At 47.3% G+C, this 14,087-nt stretch overlaps 1 long non-coding RNA gene across 1 annotated transcript; it reads left to right on the forward strand.

Annotated features, from left to right (window-relative positions):
• The first annotated feature begins 762 nt into the window (after window positions 1–762).
• Window positions 763–12,398, forward strand: LOC148756012 (uncharacterized). Its single transcript, XR_016018156.1, has 3 exons — window positions 763–6,788; window positions 9,283–9,375; window positions 9,456–12,398. It is a non-coding gene; the product is annotated as an uncharacterized LOC148756012 (long non-coding RNA).
• Window positions 12,399–14,087: the final 1,689 nt, after the last annotated feature.

The raw sequence follows: 14,087 nt of genomic DNA on the forward strand, positions 1-14,087 counted from the left end.
TGTTTTAGTAAACCCTACAGCAAAAGATCATACTGCATGGGGGGTTTGGCTGTGGATTGGGGTGGAGTTTGCAATAGTCAGTGAAGACTGATGAGGAATCTACTTCAGTAGAGGCATGAAATGAAAAATAAGTGAAGAATCCAACTGGATAGAAATTGGAGGGGACAGGTAGAAAACTCAAAACTAGGTGGGAAGAATGTGAAATGGGGCTACTGGATTGGTGGCAATGTATTATGACAGTAAATAGAAAACGAATGCAACACCCCTGGATCGAGGATCCCCATTTTCACCATCTTAAATGAGGGAAAGGTGAGGGCCTTGTGGTAGGCTGAATGATGACCCCCCAAAAGATATACCCATGTCCTAATCTCCAAAGCTGGTGAATATGACCTCATGTGGCAAAAGATGTGATTAAGTTACGAATTTTGAGAAGGAAGCTTGCCCGGGATAATCTGGTGGGCCCTGAATGCTATCTTGTGTCCTGGTAAGTGAGAGACAGAGGGCGACCTGACACATGTGCAGAAGAGAGGAGGCCATGTGGCCACAGGGGCAGAGACTGGAATGATGTTGCCACAAGTCAGGGAACGCCCACAGCTCCCAGAAACGGGAAGAGGCAAAGAATGGAGTTTCCCCTGGAGTCTCTGGAAGCACAACCCTGTCAACACGCTGAATCTGGGCCTCGAGCCTCCAGATTCATTTAAATACATTTCTATTGTTTTAAGCCATCGTGTTTGTGCTAATTTGTAACAATAGGCACAGGAAACTAGTTCTTGCCTTCATCCGGGGATCCCCAGGCTCGGCACATCCTAAGGACTGAAAAGAATTGTAGCAGGAATTAAAATTTAGGGCGAGTGGTATTCATTTCCTGATATCAAACCCATTTCACTTCGAAATGTACAATAATGCGAACCATGGCTTATTAAAGAATTCTAACCAGCCAATTTAAATCAGAAACAAACTGGTGGATTTTTGATATATCTACTGAACCATACTATCCTAATTTCTGGTCTGAATAGTTGTCCCATCTGGACTGACTCACTGATGGGAAAGCACAACCCAGTCAGCTGACAACAGGAACCCTGGTCTCACATATAAGCCTGTCTGGGGTTTATAAATCTGGCCACCGGTTCTTACAAAGTTCCTTCTTTGGAGTGATGACTACTGATCCATCGACCACACTGGTTCCATCATCTCACACTCACCCCCTATCTTTCCCAAAGGACCCTCCCGCTGTGTCTTGCAACTCCTTCTAGAAGAGGAGAGTATTTCTCAGGTCTGCAAAACCCAGAGAAGAAAATTCACTGTGTGATCAGAAGGGAGATGAAAAGCATATTTTAACAGCGCATTTGAAAATCATTCCTTGCTCATCACAGAAGCATCCGAAGTACCTACATTATTTAGAAAATGGCAGGAGAGGGAATAATGGATACAGAATATGCGAACCATTCATTTTGATTTAAAAAAATGCAACCCAGTCAGAGAAAGCTCTGCAAACTATCTAAAGACAAAATAAAATCTGTGCTATTTGCAAATTAAAAATATGATGAAGCAAATCCAACCCGTTACGTAACCTTAAAGGGACTGAACGTTTCAATTTTTAAAAGGTGGCAAATAAATGCCACAAAAGGGTGGCTGAAGGTTAAGGAAACTGTTATGAAAATGAGAATTACGTGCTCTGAGCTGTTCACAGCTCTGCCCCTGGAGTGTGAAATTAGCAACTGAAGGCAGATTTCACAGGCGCTTCAGGGAACGTGTTGGTGCCACAGCGGATTTGCGAAGGGGCCTCTCCGCCAAGTCCTGCCCACTTGCAAGCTGCTGTCGTTATTCATGCAAAGCACAGATAATCCTGAGTGTCTGGAGCGTTTTGCATTTATATTGAACACAGCCTCTCTCCTTCCATCGGAGTAGGTCCGGCGTTGAAAGTGCACGGAGTGGAGGAGGGGGACGGATCGAACAGACCCACACTTTCCCCGAAGCCCTGTTTTCTCTTAAGAAAAAACCCCATCCATATGCATTACATTGGGAATTATATTGGGAAATCTAAAGGAAATAGGAATGTTGAACATTAAAATCTTCCCAAGGGATTCCTTTGGCCTGGGTCTCAGGACTAAAACAAATGATGACATTCTTTGTGTCCCCATCACATCACCTCAGGGGATGGAGATTAAATGAGAAGTTTCGCAGATAAAAAAAAAAGAGGGGGGGGTGATGATGAATTTGGAGAAATGAACTGTACTTTCTTCATCTGTCTCTGTGTATCCTTTGCACACTTGTGTTGTGCACACACAAACAACAATCAAATGAGGAAGTGTGATTACAGCTTTTACCATTTCACACTTTTGTTACTGACCATGGTCAGCTGGGCTGACTTGAAAAGATCTCAGGAAAAAGATAATTTTAAGTTAAGTAGATCCCACAGAGTCAGAGAAAGCTCTGGTCTTGGGTGGAAATTATCTTTTTTGGTTTATCATCTTGAGAAGCACTTGTGATGATTTTCCTTCATTCATTTTTAGCAGCATTAAATTTCCAAACTCCAACCCATTGTTGGTCATGAAAGAATCACCTCTGTTTGGTGCTCTCCCTTCATGAGATCCATGGTGACAGGTTCCAGGCACCTTTCAAACATGGTTCTGGGTATTCTTGGTCAAAGTAGACAAACAAAACAAATGAGGACGATAATCGCAATGCCAACACCAAAATCCCAGCTCACAGCCTTCCATCGCACACTGTAAATTCAATAGGCAGTAAGATCCGTTTGTCCAAATGTCATGAAGGCTGACCTGTAACACAACGTGTTGACTCATGTGACTGGAAGGGTAGAGGCAGGAGCGACTGGTTCCGCAGCCTGAAGGTGTCCTCAAGGACGCAGGTTCTTTCCATCTCTGCTCCGCTCACTACAATCGAGGCTTTGTCTTGCTCCTGTCTGATGTCTTTGTTCCTGTCCAGCCGGAGAAACAGGGCCACTTCCCAACTCCCTTCCAGAAGAGCAAGGATAACACTGCTCATAACTCCCTAGCCAATGCCACCTAGGATGTCTTTGGCTTCAATTGGGTCACATGTGCATGTTTGACCCTATCACAGGCAAGGAAGATGGGATTACGCTTGCAACAGCTCTGTGGCTGGGGTGGGGTCTGCCTCCCTGAGGCCCACAGGACACAGAGGGGAGCAGGATATTCCTGAAAAAGCCAAGGACCACTGGGTAAGGAGGAGAGAAGTGGGGGATGCCAGGCAGGCTGTCAGTAATACCCACCCCCACATAGTCACAAAGGTGTCTTGATCACCTTGGGTAATTGTCTAAGCACATTTAATGTGTGTGCTGGGCTGCGTTGGTTAGAACATCAAATGAATTCAATGCAGTGTTGAATGGGTCTTTCCTGCTCCAAAACAGAGTTCTTCAAAGGACATGCAAAGAATGAAAACCACACAAACTAGTTCTCATGGACATCCACGGACCAGAAGGAATCAAGGTTATGTTCTCAAGATGAATCGTTTTGCTTTCTCTCTGTTCATAGGGGCTCAACACATTCTAGGTGAGGCCGCTCTGCTTCTGTCTCCATTACTCAGTCTCTGTCCCCATTTCACTCCGCCCTGCCTGGAGTCGGGGCCAGCATGGCACCAGGTAGTGTGGCTACCTGGGCTTCATGCTGCAGCACCACCATTCACGGGAACTTTCCACCTGGACCTGTCTGTTTCCTTTCACACTTGGGTGAGTTCAATCTTTTTTTCACGTTGTTGCTGTATCAAGGATCATGACATTGAAAAAGATGTTTAAAAAGGAAGAAATAAATGTAACCCCAGTTGGGACAAACTGGGATGAAGGCATTGGCTCCCCTCTTGGTTCTACATATTGAAAAGAGAACGACCAAACCCTTTGCAGGCTGTTTTCTTATTTTGTTCTGCGGCCTCTCCATGTACTGGCATTTGGCATCTCGTATGATTTATGGGCAATAGATTAAAATTAAAGTATCAGTAGGTTTACATTCTGCTGTGAGTGACACAGGACCCAGATAACGGAAGCTTAAGCACAATATAAACTTATTTTTGTTTCATATAACAGGCTGGGGGTGGGTAGGCCACGGCTGGGCCTGGGAACTGTGCTCTACCAAGCTCTCAAGGAGCCCCATTTCTTCATTTTTGTTCTTCTGCCATGAGTGGCCTCCCTTCCCAGGGTCACCTCATGGCCCAAGACGGTAGCTCAAGCTCTAGCCATTACACCCACTGCCCAGCCAGCAGGAAAGAGGAAGAGATGAAACTGAACGGGGACAAAGGAAAGGCATCAGGTTTCTTCTAAGGAAAGTTCCACTTGGAGTCTTTCGGTTACAAACCATACCTGGCTACAGATTTGTAGCCAGAGTCATGTCTGGGAAAACCAGTGACCGCAATAACCACCTTGAAAATCCCACTGAAGTATAAACGTTAGGAGGGAGAAAAGACATGTGTAGAGTTGGAAAGTTTGGAATGTCAGCGCAAAGTCAGTAATTATGGTCCAGATAAGGTCACGAAGTGCGCATGATTACGCAAAGCCAGGTGGAATGCAGGCTGCTAATTATGTCAGCGTCACCAGCTAAGAGGGCAGCTGTCAGGGAGCTCTGAGTGGAGGACGCAGAAGGGATGCGTCAGGCCAGAAGCAGCAGGAGTCCTGGGAGCTAGACGTGGTCCCGGTGGGCTAGCCTGAGGCCGTGAGGGGTCCTACATCCAGAAACTGCCAGGTGGGAAGGTGGGAGAAGTGTTAGGTAGGGATAAGGCTCTGCTAACATGGGACAGGTCCACCCAGGTGAGCAAGCAGTGGGAGGATTTGGGGCTGGGACCATGCTTCCAAAGTTGTTACCTGCTCATCACCGGTGCTTCATGAAAGGAATTGAGGTGGCACACAGGAATCTTTCTATCTGGTAGTTACACCTGTGGCTGTGTGTGTGTGTGTGTGGGGGGCGATACAATTTGGGAGACAGTGACTCGATTCCTTCACTCACTTCCTCACCATTGTCCACTGAGGTGCTATAGGTGCCAGCACCATTTAGGACACTGGGGGCTCACAGAGAACAAGAGTCCTGCCCCCATCCAACTTTTTGGTGCAGGGAGAAAGATAGATATGTATTTATACTTATTCTATTTATATATAGCCAATTCTGCATCTGTATGTAAACAAACCTCAGTTTTTTTTTGCCTCTGGCATCAGGAAAGTCAGGAAAGCCCCAGGGGGTACACACTTTGACATTTACAAGAAAGGGAATTACATCCTGTGTAATTCCAATCCTCTTGGCCACGGCCCTGGTTGTTTCTTTGGTTTCGTGGGGTATATTTAAGCATCAAAAGGAAAAAGGAGAAAATCCAAAGAGACCACGCCCAAGTCTGAAATCCTGTTAAACCTCAAACAAAACCCGACCCACCAGGGCTTGACGGAATAAGCTCATGAAGAGGAAAGACTACGGACAGGATGGTGTCAGCAGAGAGAGTCTGCAGGTTCCTTTGTAAGTTTGTTTCCATTTGGACAGCAGGTGACAGGAAGGCTTTCCTATTTTCCGGACATTCTGGTTGGGCTACTTGGAACGGAAAGGACCATTCTTTAATCATTCGATTTTGTTCTTATTTTAAGGTTCCTTACATCAAAAAATTTATTATTTTTTAAATAGTTCTGGTCCTTTTAAAAGGAAGGGGTAGAAATGATTACCTAAGGCATATAGTAAAGCTGGAAAGAGGGCTTGGAAATATTTTATGCTCTGCTGTTTGCAGTGAACATGCTGACAAAGTAGGGACTTGCCAGCAGGAAGTGAGGGAGGGAAGACGATATCGTCCCTAAAACTCCTAAGAGCCTCATCGATGAAGGACGTTTTTTAATACAGAGCAGAGCTTTGGATTAAAGTATTTTTTTGTCCTGCAGAGTGTTGCAAGTTCCAGAGTATCATGGCAGTGAACTTCTCAAAAATAACCCAAACATACAGAAAAGCTGGAAACAGCCCGAATGTCCTCCAATGGGTGAATGGACAAACCAACCATACCTTGGAATACTACGCGGCTGTGAAAAGGAAGGCACTACTGATCCAGGCCACAATTTGAGTGCACATCAAAGTACTGTGTTGGTGACAGAGCCAGTCCCCCAAAAGTTACGTATTGTATTATGATCCCATTATTTGACATTCCCAGAAAGACAAAATGATAGTGATGGACAATAGACCAATACTTGTCAGGAGTTTATTAAAGGCATAGCATGAGGGGATTTGGTGGTGTGGGGAGGGTGATGGAATTGTTCTGGATCTTGATTGTGGTGGTGGCTCCATGAATCTCTACCTGTGTTACAATTCATAGAAATGTACACACAGAAACACTATCCACTTTCCTGGGTCATTTTAAAAATTATTTTTAAAAATCTCCAGCAGTGAAATTTGAATTCACAGTGGTGTGTAACTCATGCGTTAGTCCCACGTGCTGTGTCGGCGACCTCTCTCTGCTCCCCTGAATCACCCCGACTTCATTGGCTTCCGTTCCTCACAATCCCTACACCACTTAGCCACGCTGAGCCTTGTTCTTCCTCCAACGGGGCAAACCAGCTCTATCCCCAATCCTTTCTACTCTCTGGGCCTTCCTCTGCGATGCTCTTTTCTCAGGTAGTCCTGGTTTGCTTGGGACTCACCACTTTGAAGCATCACATCACGAGCACCAATGAGCCTCATAGCATTTGAGATGCTACCTCAACACACCTGAGAGCAGTCGGGATCTACAGCTGACTTCATTCTTCCAAACTGCCAGAACATTTGCACGTGGAAATCTGCATTATTTTATCGCAAATTACAGTACGTAAATTACTTTTCTTATATTTCTCTATATATTATAGTTAGAGCATTAAATTGATTTTAAAAGATGTGTAAGTAGGTTATATTATCTATGAATTTCATTTCAAGATACTAAAGCGGAAATTAGAAAATATTTGTGCAAAAAATAAAAAGGTGGCATTGGGTCTAACAGAGTAGAGAACCACATTTGTAAAAACCAGCAACGTCTTCTCTCTTCCCAGGGAACCCGAAGCCTCATTTAGAGACACTTTGGAGCTTTTTGCTAAACTGAGCTAGAAAAGAGGATCTTTTCTTTCCTTCTTACCCACCAACCCCTCCTTTGCCAAGATTCCTGTTAATGAGTTTGCTGGAGACCAATGTAATTTTGATCCTTACATCCCTGTGCCATGTAAATTCTCCTGGGATTGTCTCTTCCAGTACAAGTATAGTTGTCTGGCTTGGGTTTGCTGCAGTCACAGCAGAGACCTGCCAAATTTAAGCCACTGCCCAGTGGGCAAATAATTTGTCCTTCCATAGGAGACAGATCAATAATCAACAAACATATTTAAGAAAATAACAAAATAAAAGCACAAAGCTTAGTCATGCAAGTCAGGATAGAAGAGAGAGAGTAAAGAAAGGACCTCATTCATATTCTGCAACTTCAGCGGCCCCCTGCCCCACAGGCCGATTTCTATTAAAACCCTCATCCCAGGACAGCAAACACACTGGCACATTAATGTACATTAATAAAGGTTTGTCTCAACCAGAGTAAACACCCCCGTTCCCAGGACACCAGGAAGCAGAAAATTAACCAGAGGTTAACTGTGTCATTAGCTGGGACACAATATGGGTCCTTTTAGGTGTAATTTAGTCCCTTCAACTGGAGGCTCCAATACAGCCACCGGTTCTCACAGCGGGGTGGGCTGGGGGTGGGGGGCAGTGGCTGAGCTGCAGGTTGAGGTCTCTTGGATACCAGGATGGAGCCGTCATTAAGATTCATGGTGCCTCTGACATCACTGGGCGTGTTTGTGATGCAAAGTTCCCTGTTGTCCAAACACACGCCAGGGGGACCAGTGAATACAATCAGCTCTCCCTATCCTGGGATTTCACAGCACTAGATTCAACAGCAGACAGAGAAAAAAATAAAACCCAGAAAGTTCCAAAACACAAAACTTGAGTTTGCCACACACCGAGCACGATGCTGATTGACTCCACAGAAATGAAGTGATGTGTAGACACCCCCTGCTGTGGCCTCTGTGCAAATATAGGTGATATGCAAATACCACACCATGTTGTATAAGGGACTTGAGCGTCCCAAGAGTTCAGTGTCCCCAAGGGTTTCTGGAAGCAATCCCCTCCTAGGATATGGAAGGACGGCTGTACGTGTGTTGTTATGTGCATGCCACACACAGGCACACGCACACAGGACTAATGAGTCACTGGGTAAAATGCCCTCCATGCCTGTAAGTAGTAGTCACATCACTTTCCCCAAAGAGTGGCAGGCCTGGCACGTGGTAGCCGCTCAGTAAATGTCTGCTGAAGGACTGAGAGGAGACGGACGTGGTTTAGAGAGTAAGGGACATGATACCAGGGGAACCATGTGAAGTGCTTACATGCGACCATTCTGACCTACAATGTCGGTTTAATGTAAGGGAAGCTCGGAGCGCAGAACGTGGCCCTTGGGAGGCTCTGGTGAATGTTAACACTCCTGCTCCTCACTTTTCTCTTTGACTGTGAATTTGACCAGGGGCCTCCCGATTGGCCTTGACAGAAACAGGTGGCCTCCTGGGAGCAGTGAGGATCTGACCGTCTTTCTCCCAACAGAGTGGGAAGAATGACGCGTGAGCTGTTTGCAGAAGTGGCTTTGAGGAAATACTGTACATGTCATCATCCCTTGTGATCAGGCAGATGACAAGAGTCATACAGGGGGTAGGGCAGGGGCGTAGGAGGTGCAGAACGAGGAGGAGGGATATTACCTATCAAGAGGTGGGTCTGTGAGCCCAGCGCTGAACTGAGTCAGTCCTGGGACTTTGGTTGGAGTGGGAAAGAGGCTTCTTTTTCTACCGTCCTTCCTAGGCTGGTGGGAGTCTGGAGAACTGGGGGGCACCTTTGCCACCTTATGAGAAACATGACCAAGGATGGAGCCAACCAGGAGAAAGCAGACCTGAAAGATGGCAGAGCCCATCCCCATAACGTCATTTAACCCTAGGATCTAGCTGTGCTTGCAGCCAGCTAGTGCAGTACCATTGAGTTTCTGCAGCAAAAATATTCCTCTTTTGGCTCATTTTAGTTTGAATAGGTGTTCTGGCCCTTGTGGTCAAGAGTCCCAGTCCCACTTTTAGTCCTAGATATTTCTAGAGCTTTCGGGAACTTTTGTTCCATGGAGGACACATGCAGGAGGATGCCCCACACTTCCGAGATTCTCCAGGGAATGAAGTGGTTGGTGCAGAAGTTCCGATAATTTGGGATTTATTTTTGGATGATTCCACTGACCTGGGGATTCATACCTGTGAAGGTGGCCACGGAGTGGAGGGTGACAGCTGCATTCTGTCTACACCCTAGAACAAGTGAGTTTGGTGACTCCAGTTGCTGCGAAACCAGTTCACAGGTGAGTGGACTTCAGGGCAGCTGTGGATGCTTTTCCAGGCAGGGCTGCGCTCAGCTCCAATCCACAGAATCCCGTTTCAGGAGCTTAACCAGACGGTGGCTGCCGTGTTCTGGATGAATCGGTCCAGGGGTCGGAGTGATGTCACCAAGGGCCGGCTCCTTCTGCCGGTCTGTCCAACATCCTCGGCTGGGCCTCCACTCTCACAGCAGATGTTGCTGCTCAACCTCTTGCCTGCCCCCAGCCAGCGGGGACGGAGGAGGCAGGGAGAAGGCGGAAGAGGCTTAATAGGAGGAAAATGGCGCTTTCCTAGAATCCCTAGCAGCCGTCGGCTTCCACGTCATGGCTCGAATGGTGCCACACAGGTACAGCAGCGGGGGCGGGACAGGTTTAGGGAGCGAGTGACCACCAGGTCCTGTTAGTGAGGATGAAGGGCAGGGCCCTGGGTGGAGAGCCCTGGGCGGTGTCCGTCACAGGCCAGTTAACTGGCTAAAGATGTGTGTTTCTGTGCAGAGGCCACATGGAGCTGCTTTCAATCAAGGATACATAATTCACATCTTCGCAAACACAAATTCCTGCTTTTGAGTAATGAAGGCAACCAAACCACATGGTCCCGCCTGCCAATATTCCTCCTGGACTCTCAGTTATCCCAGTTAACCATCACGTGATTCAAATCCAACAGAAAATGTCCAAATCTCCTATCTCCGTGGAATGCACAGACATGCTCCTGTCGCGACCTGGGTTAGCTGCTTTTCTGTGCCCAGCACGGGTCACCCCAATGCCAGGTCACCTCCACAGGCAAAGCCTCAGCTGTCCTCCATCTGCAGACAAGCAGGGCGGTACTAGAACCTCCTTGCTGGCCAGGACGCCTGGGATGGTCCCCAACAGCTCCAGCCTGGACAAGGTCCCAGAGATAAATCACAGCTCTTTAAAAAGCCACAGTGGCCCATTATTTCTGCTTGAAAATACCCCTGGATCTTCATTTGAGAGCTGGGGTGACAGGCCCCGGCTGTTGTGCTCAGTTCTGCATAAAATCGCCATCAGCGGGCCCCTTCTGTAATGAGCAAGCTGGTAGCTTCAGATGGAGTGAAATAAAAGTCTTTCCCCGGCACACGGGACCAGGCCGAAGGTTTCCCAGAGTCCCGTCTACAGAAGAAGCGGGATGTCCGCAGCCACGGGCTCATGCCCATGTGAAGTGCCCTGTTCATGCCGGGTTTACCTGGGCATGAGCCAAAATGACTTGCAACATTCTGCTGTACTTCCTCAAGTCAATAGCAATCTTAAACAATAAACTGAGCACAATTAAACAATTATTATGGATGTTTTCAGCCAGAAGAATATAATGAACCGCCAAGTACCCATCGCCCCGGTTCAACCTCAGTCAGGATTTGCCCCACTCCTTCCAGCTGACCCCCTCTTTCTGCCAACGTGTTTCAAAGCACATCCCAGCCCTCAGGAGGACGTTGTCTAGTAGAGCTGCAGTATCCTCATCACCGCTCATGTTCAAATTGCCCCATTTGTCTCCCAGTGTCTCTCTCTCAGTGCTTATGCAGAATCAGGATGCAAACAAGGGCCACCGGCCTTTGGCGGTTAAGTCTGTAAAACCTCCTGGTTGAGTGCTTCCCTTCCTTTTCCAAACGACTTGCTTCATCTTCCTTTTCATGTCGTTATTTGTTGAATTTCCAGATCAGTGGCCCTGTGGGTGACCCACATCCTGGATGCGTCTGTCTGCTGCTTCGTGGTGTCACGTTTTCATTCCCTCCCCCTGGAAGGAGAAGCAGATGCCCCTGAGGACCTTGGAAGGGGTCATGGTTTCAGAGGAACCCAGCCTGGGGGCTGGAACCCGGGGAGCCAGCTGCAGCAATTGCTTTAGAAAGTGACTGCAGGTGTTTTAGGAACGTTTCCTGGCCTGTCGTGGAACTGGCACAGCCAGTGTTTGCTCCCAAGCACCACTGCCTCCCTCCACCTCAGCTCTGTTCTGGGGGAGTCGCTTTAATTAGCTTCCCTGCCTTTCCCAGGTGAGATGTAAACTAGAACTCACAGGCGCCAAACCATGGCCATGTGCTCATGGCAGAATTGCTCTTGTCCGCAGAATCTCTGAGACAGGCTACCTCCGAGGGTGGGACCTTTGTCCACCTCCTTCTCTGATGGGTGCCCTGAGCCCAAGCACCCTGCAGAGCAAGTCTCAGCAGTCCTCTGTTAGTCCACGAATGAGTCCACCTGTCTCCACCACAGTAGAAAGTGAGCTGGAGGTGGCTGTGGTTGAAATGCAGGAACACGGCCTGGACTGGTTTCATTTGCTTAGGCAGAGGAGATTGAAATGCTCTCTGCTTTGGAAAACTGGGAGGGTCTACCACAGATAAAACTGTGTGCTTCAGGTCAGGGATGTGGCCAGGTTTTAGGAGGTGTGGCCAGGCAGCTATGTGGCCAGACTTGGAGGGTGGGCCACACCATGAGCCAGGTCATGGCAAGGGCGGGGCCCGGCTGAAGGCGAGCCCCCTCATGGGAATGGGGCCTGAGCCAGACTAGAGGTGTAGTCTGGCTGAAGGTGAGGTCAGCTTTGGAAGTGGTCCATGGTAGGGGCAGGGCTTGCTGTAGGTTGGTGAAGGTCTGAGACCACACGAAGATTCGCTCAGGGCCTTTTCCAGGTGTCCCACTGATTTCCAGTCCTGCATTTTCACTGCTTCTGCTAATGTTTTTCATTATAGTCTTAACAACCGTCATGCCAACATGGTCCCTTAAAACACACTATGGAAAAAGGCACCACTGGGGGAGTTTGCCCTTAGTCTTGTCTGATTGCTCCTTAGATTCTGGGAAGTTTCTGGAGTGGGGTAATTCAGATCAGTTTTTCTCTAGCATAGAAAACAGCCAGTGCTCGGAGTTGGTAAAGCTGAAGCACATCCCCCACCAGAAAAGAGGAATAAAGTTCTGTCGTGAAATCACTGCGGTCTTTCAGTCTAGCACCTTTCAAACATTTGGCAAAGGATACCCAATAAAGAAGTACATTTTACAATGGATCCTAGTTTACAAACATGGGCACAAATGCAAATTGAAATAAAATTTCTACAATATAATATGTATCCTTATTTCATGTGATTCACTATGATATTTTCTACTCTATTTTATGCTAATTGTTTTTACAGTGGTTCCAACTCATCAAATTAGTGTTATGACCCAGTTCTAGGTCACAAAGAGTAGGTAAACGCTAGGCTGAACTTCTACTCAGTCTATGACCACCTTCGTGAAAGTTCCACTGACTTCTCGTTTCTCTTTGCTTCCTCCATCTCTGTTTTCTAAATTCCTGAAATTACACTATTGTTGCAGATGAGATGACATCATAACCATCATAGTCAAATCTCTTTTTGTAAAAATACAAATGTCTGGAGGAGCTAAGTGACTTCCCTAAGTGATAACGGATGCCCTGTGTGGGGACAGAGCCCCAGAGGGCAGTTTCCAGGCTCTCGGCCTCACGTGGAAAGGTGCTGGCTCAGGTAGTAGATGGCCATCAGCTGTGACTAGTTGGCCATCGTCTGTTACCGGTTAGCCATTAGCCACTGATGTAACTGCCACGGCTGAGCTAGCGAGGTGGTGGTGTAGTTGTGGTGTGGTGGAGTGTGAATTATGGATTGCAGAGAGGTGGATTTGTGGGGACAGAGCCCCAGAAGGCAGTTTCCAGGCTCTCGGCCTCACATAGAAAGGTGCTGGCTCAGGTAGTAAATGGCCATCAACTGTGATTGGATGGCCATCAGCTGTGGCTCCTTGGCCGTCAACTGTAACCAGTGAGCCATTGGCCACTAATATAACTGCTGTGGCTATGCTAGCAGAAAATGGGGGCTAGCAAGACGATGGTGGCTGAGCTAACAAGAGCGGATTGCAGAGAGGCGGATGCCGCCAGCGAGAATATAGTGATATGACTCCCCTACTTATGGCTCCGTGGGTGTTCCTTTTTGGCCTAGCCACATCCTGCGTTCTTATGTGGGGAGCGGGACCAGAGACCCTGCGTGACACCCTGTTTGTAAAATAAAATTTACCAACAAAGAGACTTTTCATGATTCACTGACCTAAGTATGTCATAGGATACAGGAAGGCTGAGTTGCTTCCATAAATTGGATCATACACAGCTTATGGCCCACTGCCACAGTTAAAAACCAAACCTTCATCAGCCATGCCTTCTCGGGACACCTGGTCAACCTGGAACCCTGCCCCTGGCACCCCCTCTCCAGTTACTCTGCTTTATTGATCTCTCCAGTTACTCTGCTTTATCGATCTATCTGCATCGATGTGGTGTATGTTCACCTTTTGATCTGTCACTATCCATCATCCTCACAGAATGTCATCTCCATCTGCTCTGCTCATGGCCGTGTCCCCGGTGCCCAGAGCCTGCACAAGGGGCATCCTTGCTGCATGTTTGAGTGAGTGAATGCATGAATGAGAACACGTGTTCTCAACAGGGTGATACTGCTCCCAGGGGGACAAAAGTTGGTTCTAGGGAGGTGAAAAGATCTTACCCTCTTTATGGGAAAACACAGATGTAGCTACAGTACATAAACCATTGTACCGTATTCCTGTGCTATTAAAATTTCATGAGGGGCAATGAAGAAAAAAGTGTCTAAAATGACTCCGTAGGGGGTGATAATGAAATAAACGTTGAGAAACACTGAATTAGAGGAAAATCGGTTGAAACGACAGCCTTTTGCTCCCATATACTGCCAAGC

Source organism: Rhinolophus sinicus, chromosome 13 (assembly GCF_057876585.1).
Source record: "Rhinolophus sinicus isolate RSI-liver-muscle chromosome 13, RSI-T2T, whole genome shotgun sequence".
Taxonomy (NCBI): Eukaryota; Metazoa; Chordata; class Mammalia; order Chiroptera; family Rhinolophidae; genus Rhinolophus; species Rhinolophus sinicus.